General features: G+C 46.0%; 1 long non-coding RNA gene across 1 annotated transcript in view; it reads left to right on the top strand.

Annotated features, from left to right (window-relative positions):
• The first annotated feature begins 4,385 nt into the window (after positions 1-4,385).
• The window catches only part of LOC130541022 (uncharacterized), a 40,310-nt gene continuing 28,306 nt past the window's right edge, over positions 4,386-16,389 (top strand). Inside the window, exons 1-2 of the long non-coding RNA XR_008955067.2 lie at positions 4,386-4,465; positions 4,561-4,709. This is a non-coding gene — a long non-coding RNA (uncharacterized LOC130541022). The remainder of the gene's footprint in view (positions 4,466-4,560; positions 4,710-16,389) is intronic.

Below are 16,389 nucleotides of genomic sequence, written 5' to 3' on the forward strand. Positions count from 1 at the left end.
ATGCCGAGAGGAGGTAAACTAGTGGGCCTTACAGAAAGGATAAGCTTTGTTGGAAAAGAATGTAATCTTTGGCCTATTTCATCAATCTGAAATATGGGTGCACATGTTTAAATGGGTAGATGGGTGGGAGGGTAGATGGATGGATGGATGGGGCCAGATAAGCTAAAGCATAGGGTTTGAGGTTGAGTTGGTAGCACTAAGGCTGGAAAGATGAAATCTGATTATAAAGGGCCTTGAATGCCAATTTTTAGAACTCAGATTTATTCTGTAGTGGAGAATAGAGAGGCATGACAGTTGCAGTGGGGAGTACAATTATTGGTAAGATGCTTTAAAAGATGACTATGGTGGCTGGGCACAGTGGCTCAGGCCTGTAATCCCAGCACTTTGGGAGGCCGAGGTGGGCGGATCACTTGAGGTCAGGAGTTTGAGATCAGCCTGGCCAACACGGTGAAACCCACCTCTACTAAAAACACAAAAATTATCCAGGCCTGGTCGCGCTTGCCTGTAATCCAAGACACTTGGGAGGCTGAGGCATGAAACTCACTTGAACCTGGGAGGCAGAGGTTTCAGTGAGCTGAGATGGTGCCACTGCACTCCAATCTGGGCGACAGAATGGAACTGTGTCTCGAAACAAACAAAGAACAAGAAAGATGACTATGGCCCCAGTGAGGCTGGGGCACACAGCTCAGAGAGGTGATTGGGCACCAATAATCCCATCAAGGAGAGCTGCAAGTATATACTGGGGGCTTACCCTGCACCAGGCACCCTCCTAAGTGCTTCATGGGCATTTTCTCACTCAATTTGTGCAAGATCCTAAGAAGTAAGTGCGTGTTTATCATCCCCATGTTACACTGAGGAAGCTGAGGTGCAGAGAAGCTAAGTAATGTCCCCAAGTTGGTGCTTACAGTGAGCAGGTGGTCGAGCTGGGAGTCTCACGTGAGCGGCTGGCTCCAGAGTCCAGACCCTTGACCCCGACACCTTTTTGGTGGTCAGGGACAGCCAGCGGTCTAGAGGACAGTAAAGGGGATAGGCATTGGAGCAACAGGAAAGAGAACGAGACCAGCCAGGTGGCTGTTTTAGAGCTTCTCAGGCCGTCGACCCAGAACATCGCACTATTGCCCATGGAAGCTGAATGCCCCGCTGTTCCTGCACTGCGAATTCTGGGGACGCGCTGTTGACCTGGACCCCTGAGAGAAACCCAACAAGAGCCCCTGGAAGGATAGAAATCTCAGGTATGCAGGATTGCATACTTATTCATTAATAACCAAAGAAAGAAACACTAACATTTCTTTATAAACGTGAAATGCTAGACACTGTTCTAAATATTTCCCTGGCAGCCACCTACAGCCTAGCACAGTGCTTGACACAGAGCACACACTCCATACACATTTGTTGAATAAATGAGTGAATGGTGAGTGAATGAAGGAGCACTGTGCTAGGAGCCAGAGCCTCGGGTCCCAGTCTGAGCTTCTCCATCCTCCTGTTTGATAGAGTTTACACAAGTCACGCCGACCTCTCTGGACCTCAGTTTTGGCAGAATGATGGGCGAGTGAGCCAGGGAATTCAAAGATTTTAAGGATGCTGCGTGCATGAAGGCTCCTGTTCCAGCAGCTCTCCCTGGGGTGAGGTGCAGCTCCCACCAAGCTCTCCTCCTTTTCCCCCTTTGTGGCTGCTGCGGTGGTTTTCCCTCTCTGCAACAGGACATCAAATGGTTAATACACCACCCATCGTCTTTGATTTATGAAGTGGCCGATTGGACCAGGAAACACAACACAGACAGCCTTCTCACTTGCAGGGGAGACCCCAGAGAGCAGTAATTCTGTGCATAAAAGCGAGCGGCAGCCTCGGGCCTCAGTGGTGGTGGAAAGCCCACCCTGCCGAGCCCGTCCCGGGGACGATGCCAGGGCCGGCGTTTGTTCCTGCTCTGTGCAGGGACAGAGGCGGCTTTGTCACCTGGCCCCTGTCGTCCACCCAGCCCCGGAATCTCCGCTGCCCAGCCTTTGCCCTGAGAACTGAAGTGCAGCCCTGCCCCGGTCACCGCTTAGCGGTTCCTTTCAGCGTCTGCCAATCTATCAAGATTCAGCTACCGCTGTGAACCCATCAACTCCATGGAAAGGAAAAAAGGAACCCTCACCACAGCAATTATTTATCCTGGCCTGAACTTCAGGTGACCTTTCCCAGGTCCACAGAAGTTGCAGATGGGAGCACCTTGGTGTGTAGGATTTTTTCCCCACTGTGTCCTTTTAAAAAACACATTTTTTTTCATGACATGAACCTCTTTTGCAAAATTTTCTTTTGCAAAAAGATCTTTGGGTGGTCTATAAGACCACAACAGGGGTGGAACATTGGCCTACCTAGAGCACAGATTGGATGTAAACGAAGTCATCCAAAAATAAAATAAACAAAGAAACAAAAACTGTGACCTCATGGGGATGGTTTCAGAGAAGACCCGAGTGCAGCTCACCCACAGGCCAGCTCAGCCCTCGGACAAAAACAAGGGGCTGTTCTGCACCAAAGGCTCTGCCCTGACCCAGGGAGATCCAATATTGTAAACTCTGTGGGTGGGTATTTGTGTGTGTCCCCGAATCAGAGAAAAATCCAGGCCATAACAAGGACTATGCAGGGTGTAACTCCCCGTGTAAATTTAAAGTGACCTAAGGGACATAATTACATAAATCTCATCATGAGACAATATACTTTTTATTTGTTTGAATTTTATTTGTATTGGTAAAACTGACCTGAAACTGACACAAGTTTATTAGAAAAAGGACTCTGTAAAAGCAAGTGGGCTGGTCTTCTTATTTAAGATGGATGTGCCGACTTCTAGTATGATTAGAGAAATGGATAACTCACTAACATCTGTGCAAACTACAATAAAAAGGGATTTAGTGTTACCCCAAGGAAGGCAAGAGAGGCTGTCTGTCCATTAAACGCTTTATTACAGCGCCAGCAGCTTTTTTCTAATTCAGTTATTCCTGCACAGCGTTCAGCACTCTGACTGCCTGTCAACCCACCAGACAGTGCTCGGGGCTGGGAGGTTTTGTGCAAGGTAGGTGACAATCAAATGAGCCACTGAGAAGAGAGAGGAGCCTGACCCTCGTGAAGGATTAACTACAGAAAGTGAGTGTGATCATGTCACACCATTACTTAGAATTTTCACAGTCAATTTCTGAAAATATGAGATAAGTTCTTAAAGAGGCAGTTGTCTCAGGAGCTAAGCAGACCCAGTGTGGTTTTGTTCCATGTGACAGGGCAGGGAGCCTGGAGAGAGAGTAGGGACTTCGAGGGAGAGGGAACAGGTGGCATCAGCACTGTGCCTATCCTCTGTAGGGCATTCTAGAGCCAGGCCTTGGAGCAACTGGCTCCCAGGAAGGCTGCAGCCAAGAAGGGAGAGGATGGAGAGATGCCTTCTGGGACCAAGATGCCATATATCCCTCCTCCACTGGATGCTGGAATCCAGCCTCTCCTGGGGTCAACTGGGCTAATGAACATGACCCTTTGGTGATCATATTAGGCTTTGGGTTCACAGGAAGCCTGTCTAGGGCAGTCAAGATGCCGGTGCCAGGATGAAATGTCCATCTTCTATCACTCCTTTTCACCCCTGCAACTGCTACAACCAATATCATCATAAGCTTCCCCAAAAGACTATGTGCCCCTACAGCATGCAAAAAGATCCAGTCCCACAGGAGCTCACAAGCCACGTGCTTAAGAAAAGTGCTATATGCTCAACACAAATATACTTGAGATATATATTTTCAAAGCCTGGCAAAGGTAGATGACAGTACAAGGAAGCATGGCACATTTTGGGGCCAGAGATGAGTCTATCCCTCATTTATAGATGGCAGATCTTTAACACAAAAAGGGGAAGGCTCCACCCAGAGCACACGCAATCTTTGGGAAGTGGAGCTGAGACCGGAGCCCCATGTTCCTGATCTCCTGACCAACAGAAGTTATGCTACGGGGCTTCACGCAGTAGGGCTTTTTGAGAAGATGGACTGGAAATGTGATTTCTTCCTTTGCATCTATATATTTAAATGAGAAAAGTAAACCACAAACCTCTAAGCTTGGTTCTGCTAAAGTAATTTAACATCTGCTGCCACCTGAATGTAATTGAAACAATTCATTATCAAATTTACTGATCTGCTTAATGATTTTGTATTTCTCTTTCAAAATCACCTTCCTCCTAAGCTAGCCTAGGTAAATTACCCTTTGCTTCAAATCTGAGAGATTGAAGGGACCTGGGAGAACATCCAATTCAAGCCCCCTCACTTTGAAAATGGTGTAACAGTGTTTTGTGTGTCCGTGGTGAGGTTGCAGACCTTTATCAAGGTCACAGAGCAAGTCCAGCAAGAGTTGAACACAGGCTGCCAGAATTCCACCCTTGTCTCATTCCGAGATTGTGTGCTAAGGGTTTTCAACTGCATCTCTAAAGGGAAGGCCAAAGAAAGAGCAACAGGAAAGGATGGTAAAAAGGGGGTAGAAAGGAAGAAGGAAGGGAAGAAAAAAGGGAAAATAGCAAGCTCTCTTTCCAGAGCCACACATTTTTTTCTGTTTGCTCAGTGGCAGTCTGTTAAAGAAATACTTCATTGTCACTGAATACAGAGTCATTAAAGGCACCTTGGAAATTTGGACCCTTTTACTAGAATCAGGGCTTAAATAGCAACTTAATTTATGACACTTCTCGAGGCTGATGGCGTTTTTGCTCTAAGGTAAGGTCATCTCAGTATATACCCCTCCCGTCGCTTCCCTTTAGAACACGCAGAGGCGTTTCCTCTTTACTTTCAAGTTACTGATTATTCAACTGCTCAAATGTAAGTCACATATGTATGTAGGCACGTTTGAGTCCACGGTGTGTTTCTAAAAGAGAGCTCTTTTATATCTGCCTGTAAAAGAGGAGAGCGCAAAGAGGGGGGAACCCACAAATAAGCAAGTGAATAATTAGATCAGAGATAGATGCCACCTTTTCTCAGTGTTAAAACTGTGAGGGGAAAAAGTACTCGTGCATAATTGACATAATTGATCTAGTATTTTTTTTTCCTTTTTGCTGCAGTAATTTTTATGCATGCCATTGTTGCTGTTATTATCCAAGATGTGATCTTGTGTGGTTGATAATACAGGCTAGATATGAATACGCGTACGCACCAGCCAATCACAAATCTATAGTGTCTATTTCTGCATCACCAGGTGCTATCTCATGGGAAATATCCTCTTTTTTGGCAGGCACACAGAACACTGCATTATCTGTCATTTTCATTAGATTCAAGCTACAGCTGGGCCAAAAAGACTTAGTTCTAGCATATGTGCTCAAAATGGCCAAGCTGCGATTGTCCAAATTCACCCTTTCAGGATTGCATTACTGAACAACTGGAGCCAAAGCTAGAAATTGGAGAGAGCAAAGCGCCTGAATTCCACTTGGAAAATGGCAAACACCATAAGATCTGAAGATTGAAGCGTATTATCATGACTAACTCAAAGGGTCAGAGGAGACACTGGCTTCCACCAGCAAGCTCAACGTCTTTTGGCACATCTGAGGTGGGGATGGAAGCTGCACAGAGCCTAGATTTTGACACCACTTAACAAAGAAAAGCCAATGTCTTTCATTCCCCTCTGTGCCTTTCAGTATACCTTGGCCATGTGGAATGCAATAGGTTCTGTACCCAGGTCTTGACCTGGGCCAGCTGGTCTTGAGCCCCGTAGGACGTAGTCTGTGGCCTGCTGCATACTTGGATAGTGTGGGGTGTATAAAAAGCAACTCATCCTGAGGGAGAAAAGCATCCAACTGTCATAAGCTTGAGTCTCCATGCAAGTCTCCACTATTTTATAAATTCAGTTCTTTATGTGAACATGCGAAGAAGACATATTGAAAACTTAGCCCCACAAAGAAATAAATACAAAAATCCCCACTCCAGGTTGCTGCAAATGGGAGAACCACAGGGCTGGGGAAGATGGTCACTCCACCCAGTGGACTTCATGTTATTTGAAGCAGACATTGAAAAAAAAAAAAGAGAGAGAGAGAGAGACTAGTTGTTCAAGCAGAGAAAAAGAAAGTAAAAAGGCCAGAGGGAATGTAAAATAGTGCAGCCACTGTGGAAACAGTACAGGGGTTCCTCAAAATATTAAACATAGAATAACCATATGACCCAGCAACTCCGCTATTGGGTCTATACCCTGAAGAATTGAAGAGATACTTGTACACCCATGTTCATAGCAGCATTATTCACAATAACCAAAGTGGAAGCAACTCAAGTGTTCATTGGTAGATGAATAAATGAATAAATAGGCAAAATGCCATAGAGACAAAATAGAACAGCACTCCCAAGGGCTGAGAAGAAGGGAGAATGGAGAATTACTGTTTAATTCAGGGTTACTGGTACAGGGTTACTGGTACAGGGTTCCAGCTGGGGAAGATGAAAGGATTCTGGAGATGGATGGCAATAATGATTATACAACAATATGAATGCACTTAATACCACTGAGTTGTACACTTACAAATGGTTAAAATGGCAAATTTCTTATTACGTGTGTTCTACCACAATGAAAAAAAAGGAGGTTTGTGTCTGGTCCTGGAGACACAGACTCCCTGAGTCTGTGCCGCAGCAACACCGAGCAATGCTGTGATCTTCCAGAATGCCATTAAGGGTGAGCCCTTGGCCATGTGTCCTTTGAGCGATGTGCAAAGTTCCAAAGACAGAAGGAATATCTGGGATTTGGTTATGAGGATATATGCTGCTCTAGAATTGTCCCAGGTTTTCATGCCAGGGTGGAGACCTCACACACCATGGTGGCAGGGGATTTCTGCAGGGAGAAGTCTGCTGACAAACCCATCTTATGGGTTCTGGCATCTTGTCCACAGACAGCAGTCAGCTGTTTTTCATCTGCACTGCTAATAGGGTCTAGCTGAATTACTAACAAGCAAGGTGAAATGTAGCATGAATGTTTTGAAAGCCATGGAGCCTCACTTTGGGTTCAGGAGTAGCAAAACTAGCAAGAAGGTCACTGTTGCTGATTGGGGACAAATGTGATGAGTGTTGGGGGCTTAAACAACAGGGATGCATTTTCTCACAGTTCAGGAGGCTGCAAGTTGGAGATCAGGGTTACAGCATGATCAGGTTCGGGTGAGGGCTCTCTTCCTGACTTGCAGACAAGCACCTCCTTGGTGAGTCCTCACATAGGGATTGATGGGGGAAACAGAGCTCTGGTAGTCTCTTCCTCTCCTTATAAGGGCACTAATCTCATCATCAGGGCCCTACCCTCATTACCTTATCTAAACCTAATCGCCTCACAAAGGTCCCATTCTCCAAATTCCATCATGTTGAGGTGTAGGGCCTCAACATATGATTTGGGGGTTTGGGGGGACCTACATTCAGCCCAAAACAAATGTGACTCTTACCTTCACCAAACCATTCTTCCTGCAGCTAAAGAGAGCATCCCACATCTACATGCTCTTGGGTCCTGTAGTCCATCTGTTCTCATTAGCTGTAATTCTTTGGGTTCCATATTTCTCTCATACCCTTCCAAGTCCAGCTAGACTGCAAGCATCAGTTTATGAATAGGAAATTAAAAGTAACCTACAAAACACCTGATTTTGAAAAGATGTTTCCCCACAGGGGCCCTGTTGTCTATTAATTGTAGTGCTTTAAAACAAAGTAAATATTTTTTTGTTGTTAAAAGAAATTTCTTCTTGCATTTTCTTTCCATTATCACCCCATTAATGGAGATGAGGTAAGGCAATCTGAAAACATTTGAGTCAGAGAATATACAAACAAACTTTCAAACTGTCTTTCAGCAAGTGAGGCTAAAGTTATTGAATATGCAAATTGCCTTATTAAAAGAAGAATGATGTCTTTTTCAGCAATCAGTTTAATTACAGTGGAACCCTTCAATGGAGAAATCAACTTGTTTCTTAGAGTAGAAATTCTTTAGAAAGGGAATTTAGGTATAACAGATCAAAATTAGAAAATTTACACTTGGTGGGAAAAATGGTCTCAGTAAAGAAAAATGTACACTTGGTAGAAAAAATGAGGTGGTGGGGGAAGAGGAAGAGAGATGCCAGTACCCCGCTTGGTAGCCTTGCCTGGGTCTCTGAGCCCCAGGGTATTTGTTTGCCATTGTCCTGCTCTACAGCTTGAAGGCGGTGTTACCAAAATGCCAGGGGTTTGGTCTAGATCACGTCGCTCCCTGCACAGAAAGACAATTACTGAGACAATGAGTATTGCCAGGGAAGAAGACTTTATTCAGATGATGCAGCCCAGGAGATGGGAGATGAGTCCCAAATCCATCTTCCCAACTGATTCAAATTAGGGGTTTATATAGCAGGGAAGAAATGTAACTATGTGTGGGAAAACTGAAATTAGGGAGCAGTCTGGAATCTCAGAGTTTGGATGTGGTGATACCATCTAGAAGCCAGAGAATCAGTTTCCTGAGAAAAGGACTCAGCTCAGACAAAGACAAATTTCAAGCTTTAAGACAGGGAGGGTGAATTTCTTTGTTTATTCAAAAAAGAAAAAAAAAAACCCCATAAACCTCAGTTCTATGGGACAATTAGGTCTGTTTCAAAAGAAAAGATATAATGGCCTATAAAAGGTATTTATGCCCAATAACTAAGGCCTCATACTCCCTGTGGGGTAGGAGTGGATTTTTTAGGGTTGGGCCCATGTGCACCAGGACCAGAATTAATGTGACGTCAGTATTGAGAAGGCCTTCCATCAGAGCCCTGTCCATTCTGCCCCAGGCCTTTCCCTTTCCCCTCAGAGGCCAGAGTTCCCTGCCCAGTGTCCCATTTCTCCAAAATCTTCTCCCCGCTCAGGTATTAGAGATCTGAGTAACCATGCAAGCCTCTCCTCAGTGAAGACCCATTTGTTCATTCCAGGCCTTATAGGTCTGTTTTAACGGAGGGTCCCGTGGTTGGGGGGATACTGGTCCTTCAAGAGACACCAAAACAACCATGACAACTGAGAAAGATCTCTGGAGAGACCTGGTCTGGAGGTACACTTCACCCATGTCCCACCCTCAGCTACCTCCATATCATAGTGCCCTTGGAAGGGCGGCCGACCAAGATTTAGGGCAGAGGTTTGAAGTCACACTTTTTGGGTTGACTCTCTGCTACTGACAGCATCAACTTAGTGACAACCAGCAAGTTGTAGATCCTCTCTATGCCTCAATGTGCTCATCTGTAAAATGGGGGCGATAACACTGTCTGTCTAATAAGATGGGTTTGAAATGTACAGAGAAAATCAGGCAAAAATTTGGTATAATATTTGTCCCATTGCAAACATTCCTTCAATAGTCATGGTGGCGGCAGCAGTACAAATCTCCCATGTACATTGCTTTGTTACCTTAGCTTTCACACAAGTCTGAAATGCAAAACATGCAATTCACACATACTCAAGAAATGCACAGGCAAGTGTTCCTTCAGTGAACTTCAAATTCTTCAGCAGAGAACACATGCCAACAGTGAACAAAACTGGGAAAACAATCCCTATACTTTAACGTTATAGTGGAAAGACAAACAATAAATAAAAAGCATCATGAACATAAAGATCATATTTTATTTCAGAAGTATCTGCAGGGAACAGAAGAATAGAACAAAGTAAAGTGGTCAGAAGACCTGAAGCAAGCTAAGCAGTTGGCAGCGGCAATGTAAATAGGATGAACAAGATCAGGCTCATTGAGGGGAGGTTGAGCAAGGTTTTTAAAATGGAGGGAGCCATGGAAATCTAGAAGAAGAGAATCTTAGGGAGAGAGGCAAAGGCCCTGGGGCAGAAATGGGCCTGACCTGTTCCTGGCACAGCAGTAGGTCAGTGGGAATACAAGGAGGGAGTGGCAGGATTGGAAAAAAACACCCAAGATAGGGACAGAAAGTGATGGGGCTAGATCATGTAGGGTCTCAGAGCCACCATAAGGGCTCTAGCTCATGCTTAGATGAAATGGCAGTCCTTTGTAGGGCTCTTGAGCTGAGAAGTAGTATTACTTATCTGACTCTTATTTGAAAAGGAAGATCCAGCGACCGTGCGGTGGGTCACTTGGGATGGGGCACACATAGCCTGGAGGTGAGGGACCAAGCTGGTAGCAGCAGTTGTGGATGCGAGAATATTCTAAATGTGGAAATATTCTAAAGGCAATCCAACAGGCTTACCTCACAGATTAGATGTGGGGTCTGAGAGATACAGAGGAGACAAGATGACTTCCAGATTGCATTTAATTAATGCAAAGTAGTTTGTAAACAAGGAATCCCTGACTACCTTGTTTGTTGTGAAAAACAATAAATCCACATTTACTCTCAATTGCTAAGTGCTTACCTATAGTGTTTACCTCAGTACAACAGACTATACTGCACATTTAAAAATGAGGTCACATTAAGAATATGTCATCTATGCCTCAGGTGAGGAATATGCTCAGATGAGGACATTGTGGGCATCAGGTGGTAAATGGAAAGCACTCATAAGTGCTTCTGTCTGTTTCTTGAAAAAATATGTTCCCATCCCAGGGCATTTGCACATGCTATGGTTTGCGCCTAAAATGTTCTTTTCTAAGAGCTTTGAACATCTGGCTGTTTCTCCTCATCAGCTCAATTATTCCCTCCAACCTGGCCACTCTCTCCCACCGGATCCTGTTGTATTAGTCAAGGTTCTCCAGAGAAACTGAACCAACAGGATACATAGATGTAAACAGATTTATTATACAGAATCAGCTCCCTGTAATCCCAGCATTTTGGGAGGCTGAAGCGGGCAGATCATTTGAGGTTAGGAGCTCGAGACCAGCTTTGCCAACATGGTGAAACCCCGTCTCTACTAAAAAGTCAAAAATGAGCTGGGCGTGGTGGTGTTCCTGTAATCCCAGCTACTCGGGAGGCTGAGGCAGGAGAATCACTTGAACCCAGGAGGTGGAGACTGCAATGAGCTGAGATCATGTCACTGCACTCCAGCCTGGGAGACAGACCGAGACCCCGTCTCAAAAATAAAAACAAACAAACAAAAAAAAGAATTGGCTCATGTGACTATGGTGGCTTAGAAGTCCCCAGACATGCAGTCAGCAAAGGGGAAGACCCAGGAGAGCCCATGGGGTAGCTCCAGTTTGAACCCAGAGGCCTGAGGACCAGGAGAGCTAAGTGTACATTCCAGTCTGAAAGCCAGAAGGCTCGAGACCCAAGAAGAGCAGATGTTTGAGCTCAAGTCCAAAGACAGGAAAAGACCAGTGTCCCACCTCCATCAGTCCATCAGAAGGAGCTACCTGTTCCTCCTAGGAGGTCAGTCTTTTTGTTGTATTCAGGTCTTCAGTTACTGGATGACCACCCCACCTCACATTGTGGAGGGCCACCTGCTTTGCTTAGCCTAATAATTTAAATGTTAATCTAATCCAGAAACACTCTCACAGAAACACCCAGAATAACAATAATCTGGGCATCCTGTGGCCCAGATCACCTAAAATGAACCATCACACCTGGTGTGTCCCCTTTGTATTGGTATTTTGTGACTTTATCTTAGTTATTTATCTGGTTATCTATTTATGGGTTTGTCTTCTCTGTGAGAGTATCACATCCACCAGCTGTTTCTTGAATTAATGAAATACTGAATAAATGAAAACGTTCTGTGTGTGATTTGAGATCTAGGAGAGAGAGGCATGGAATTTTGCTGAGGCAAGGTGACATTGGTATGGAGGGGAGAGGGTACTTGATGAGAACCAGAAGGAGCCAGGGGGCTGAACAGGAGTGGGACCAGGAGAGGGATTGGGAAGAAAGTAGACTGGATGGGATCAAACCTTATGGGAATAAACAAAAATCCATCTCTGACAGCCAAATCCCCCCTGCATGCATTCTGGCTTTTATTTTTAATCTGGAGCCAAACATCCCCTGGCCTGACCCCTCTGACTTGGGTCCCACACAGCAAATCAAAGCCCAAACAGGGCGGGTCCCAGGCTGGGCTTTCCTGGAAAAGTGAGGAGTGGAAATGAGCCTTGTGGTCTCACCCCAGCCCTGGAAGGCCATTTGTCTGTAGGATAAAGGGGTCAGGCAATGGCCCAGTTCATCATGACTGGCAAGGCTGCCCCAAGAGGCCCAGAGCTGGATAGACACAGGTCAGTTTCCTGCACAGCCAGCCAGCCCTCGGCCGGGAATTCTTACATTGCGCTTTCCTGTTGGCACATACGGCTTTGTGTTTTGTTGATCAATTTTAATGAAAAAAAAAAAATGAAATAAAGGAGAAGCTGTCTTCAAGTGTTAAATGTTATGTGCATAAATCTTGCTAAAACTGTGAAGAGAAATACCCCTATATAGGACTTAAGCTAAAATCATCTCTCCGAAGTTGTCATGTTTTTAATTTGTTTGTGTTTTTTTACAAATTTTAGATAGAATAATTGGTTTTAGAAGCATTGCTCTGATAAACCTTCCTCTAGGGACTCTGTGTGGAGAGGTTCTGGTAGGGTTGAGCCATGTGTTCAGGGTTAGATTGGGTCTCAGAGGCTGGCACAAGGGTGACATGAAGGACAAGGTTCCTCCTTGGCAGGGTCTTCAGGAAAGGGAGCACATCCTAGTGGGGAGAAGGAGGCTCTGGCTCAGGCCCTTGGTGGGTGCAAAGGGGCAGGAGTGCCCAAGGCACAGGGTCTCAGATGGAACAGCCATGTGTCTGCTCTCTGTTGCTCTGAGTGGAGGCGGCCAGTGGGGCCCTGGCCAGGAGCAGGCAGGGAGTGGTGAGCATTCTTCCCCCATCTTCCTGTCCCTGAGCACTGCAGGCCTGGCTGGCATCAGCCTTTATTTAGCCCCGCATCTCTGCCCAGTACTTGGGAAGGTTCTGGTCTGGGAATCAAGAAGATGGAGACACAGCCCTACCCTTAGGAGCCTATGATTATTACTTCTCTGTAAAATGAGAGGAGGCTCACTCAGAGACAAGGAAGGGAACCCATGAGGGGCTGCAACTTGGGTCTGAGGGGAAAGTTCTGTGTGGGCTGAAGGAGGAGGAAGCCCTCTGGGGTTGGGGGCACCTTGAGTCAGTTTTCACAGTGGTAAAAAGAGAGGGATCTCTAGGCAGGTGGTGCAGACTGAGGCAAGGCCAGGTGGTGAGAATAATCCAGCCCAGGGGACATCCAGGAGAGAGGCTTGGCTGGACCCACCAGCAGAAGTCCTGTAGATCCATCCGGACCAAAGGAGGTGAGAGGCTGTGTAGGGGAGGAGGGGTGGGCACATGTTTCAGAGTTGACAATCAAGTTTCTAACTATCACAGATGATTTTGGAACATATAGTTGGAAGAGAACTCAGATGAGTCAGTGAGAAGTGATCTGAAAGAAAAATGGAGTAAGATATGAAGAGATACTTTACAGAAGTGAATATCCAAACAACCCATGAACCTATGAAAATCTGTTCAATCTCACTAATCATCAGAGAAGTGCAAATTAAAACCACAGTGAGTCCAAGCATGGTGTTTCTTGCTTGTAATCTCAGCACTTAGGGAGGAGGCCAAGTGGGGAGGATCTTTTGAAGCCAGAAGTTTGAGACTGGGCAACATAGCAAGACTCCCTCTCTACAAAAATAAAAATAAATTATCCAGGCATGGTGACACACACCTATAGTCCCAGCTCCTAGGGAGGCTGAGGTGGGAGGATTGCTTGAGCCAAGGAGGTTGAGCCTGCCATGAGCTGTGATTGCACCAGTGCACTTTAGCCTGGGTGACAGAGACTCTGTCTCTTAAAAAAAAGAAATACTGAAAAACAACAACAACAACAACAAACACAATGAGATACCACCACACAAACTGGCAAAATTGGAAGGACAGAAAGTACCAAGGGCTGACAAGAACCTGGAGCAAACAGGGCTCTCATGCCCTGCTGGTGGAAATGGAAACTGGTAGAATCACTTGGGAAAACTGGCAGTATCTACCATGTGTACCCTCCATCCTGGCAATGCCACTCGTAAGTATGTACCTGGCAGAAGTATGTGCATATGGGGCAATGATAGCACCTGGCCCTTGGGTTGCTGTGAGCAAAAAAAGAGAATATTCCTGCCCTATCCCAGCAGACTTTTCCCAGCAGCATAGTGTAGAATTGCTATAAACTGGGACTTATCCAAGAATCCATCAGCAGGAGGATGCATCAATGGACCACGGCGCCTTCACACAGTGGGTTACTGTAGGCATGCTGTATTTCAAATTAAACATTTCTGAAAATGACTTGGATTTGGGAGGAGTGAGATGTGCTAAGCTCTCCTGCGCTCCCAGAAGCTGCAGGAGAGACATGATATAAGAGAATGGCCAGCCGGGTGGTGTCAGCATGGTTGCCCTCCCTCAAGGGGCCCCACGGGAATCTCCATGTAATCTCCATCCCTTGCCTTCCCAGCCTCGGGGCTGCTGGCTGTCTGCAATGTTTCTTGGCTTCCAGCCACATCCCTCCACTCTCTGTTCCATCTTCACATACCCTTCTCCTCTGCATGCCTTTGGGTCTCCTCTCTAGCTGCCTGTCTCTTACAAGGACACATGTGCTTGCATTTAGGGTAAGCTTGGAAATTCCATGATGAGCTCCTGCTTTCAGCATCCCTCACTTAAATCCCAGTGTTTGCTGTAAAATGTAACAGTCACAAGTTCTGAGGGCTGGGAAGCAAATAGATCTTTGGGGGTTGCTTTTTTCCCCCATTTGTCTGCTGACCACATCTAGAATATAATAACTTGACATCTCAGGGCAGGAATATTCTCTTTTGAAGCTCACAGCAACCCAAGGACAAGGTGCTATCATTGCCCCATTTTGTAGCACTGCGCAGAGAGGGGAGGTGGGGACAGAGCAGTGACATGAACCTGATGTTCACAATGAGAATAAGACAAATGTTTAGAGGCTCCTGTAGTCCACTTTCTGGCTCCCCCTCATCTACTTTTGTAATCAAACACCACGGACTGGGCATTGGTGGCCGGAAGTGTAGACAATGGAGGTTAACAGGCCTGGGCTTAGAGCTGCCTCAATTTCCTCATCATGTCAACCTCACAGCAGGGACAGCCTGAGCATGAAAGGAAACAACATATGAAGATACTTAGCTCAGGGCTTAGCAAATAGTAAGCTTCCCATTGATGATAGATATGATCGTTCTTTTTGTTTAATTGAACAAATGTTTCCCAGTCCCTTCAGCATGCTAAGCCCTGGGTGGTAGTCACAGTTTGCAGAGAGAGCTGTCAGCATCTCCTGGCTACTGGGACTAGCTGGAGTGATAATAGTATTCAGGGCAAATGTCAGTTGTTCCTCATCCGCACCCCTCCTTCATTCCTGCTTGCCACAAGGATCTATCCATAACAGTCCATGTTAAATGTTGGCATAAAGAAGGTGCTATCGGTTGGGCATGGTGGTTCATGCCTGTAAGGGAGGCCAAGTCAGGTGGATCACCTGAGGTCAGGAGTTCAAGACCAGCTTGGCCAACATGTTGAAACTCCATCTCTACTAAAAATACAAAAGTAGCCGGGCGTGGTGGCACATGCCTCTAATCCCAGCTACTTAGGAGGCTGAGGCAGGAGAATCACTTGAAACCGGGAGGCGGAGGTTGTAGTGAGCCAAGATCGCGCCATTGCACTCCAGCCTGGGTGACAAGAACAAAACTCCTTCTCAAGAAAAAAAGAAGATGCTAGCATCCTTGCCTCTCTCTTTGCAGGAATTCACAGGGCAAAAGGTACAGAAGGAAACTGTGCTCCAGGGTGAGACATGTCATCAGAAGGCTCTCATCTGGACCTTGGAGGAAGAACAGGTGAGTGATGCCTCCTGTAGAAGATAATGCCTGAGCTGAGTCCTGGAGGATGCAAACACCACGTGCTTCAGCTTCAGGTGTCAATATCTGAAAGTTGGCTGAAGAAATGTGCACCTGTGCCTCTGGGGAAGATGGTGGTGGAAATCAGGAAATATAGTAGTTGAAGACAGAGCAGGAGACCTGGACTGCAGAAGGCACTGATGATGATGATGATGATGATGATGATGATGAGCATGATGGTTCAATGGTCAGGATCCTAGTGGGAAACCCAGGACACACCCAAGGGTGACTGAAGAGCTTCCTGACAGGACTACTCACAACAATGGGGAAAGGGACTAACAGAAAACAGCAAGGGAAGATAAAACACTCCAGGGCTATCAGCAGCAGCAACCTCTATCACCTTGTGACCTGAAGGGCCAGGGAAGGAGCAGTAACCAGAACCCAGAGAGAGCTGTCCAGTGGAAGAGGTCATCTGATAACCTTTGCCAGGAGAATACAGCCACTGTCAGTGGTGGCCCAGAAGAGAGAAAGACAGGGGAACAAATACTCTGACTGTCCTCTGATATCCATCTCTTGTAGCGCTCCCAATTAGCCATTCCCAACTAGAAGTCAAAGAGTAAGACAGCCTATGGATGAAGTCCACATTGGTCAGCTTCCTGGAGTACAGAGCAGGGTGGAGGAAG

The sequence above is a fragment of the Pan paniscus genome, chromosome 20 (genome assembly GCF_029289425.2).
Source record: "Pan paniscus chromosome 20, NHGRI_mPanPan1-v2.0_pri, whole genome shotgun sequence".
NCBI lineage: Eukaryota > Metazoa > Chordata > Mammalia > Primates > Hominidae > Pan > Pan paniscus.